Genomic DNA, 602 nt, shown 5'->3' on the forward strand with positions numbered 1-602 from the left:
TATTATATTATATTATATTCCTGCACACTGTAGCAGTGCACAAGTGTCACAAAAATAATGTGAAAACACAAGACATCTTAACAGCCCTAAAAATAGGCTGAATATATATGTTTTGTCTTTTCTGTCATTTCCAGACAGTTCTTCTGACAGCTTCAGCAGCACAGTGTTCAGCGAGGTCAGACGTACAGGACTGAATCATCCTCATCATCCTCATCCTCATCCTCATCCTCATCATCCTCATCCTCATCATCATCATCCTCATCCTCATCCTCATCATCCTCATCCTCATCCTCATCATCATCCTCATCCTCATCCTCATCATCCTCATCATCATCATCCTCATCCTCATCCTCATCCTCCTCATCATCATCATCCTCATCCTCATCCTCATCCTCCTCATCATCATCATCCTCATCATCATCCTCATCCTCATCCTCCTCATCCTCATCCTCCTCATCCTCATCCTCCTCATCCTCATCATCCTCATCCTCCTCATCCTCATCATCCTCATCCTCCTCATCCTCATCCTCATGTCACATAGCAGCAGAGAAGAATCCAGAAAGTCCAACGTCTCCTGAAATATATCTGTGTTTCACATTCTG

Source organism: Puntigrus tetrazona, chromosome 14 (genome assembly GCF_018831695.1).
Source record: "Puntigrus tetrazona isolate hp1 chromosome 14, ASM1883169v1, whole genome shotgun sequence".
NCBI classification, from domain to species: domain Eukaryota; kingdom Metazoa; phylum Chordata; class Actinopteri; order Cypriniformes; family Cyprinidae; genus Puntigrus; species Puntigrus tetrazona.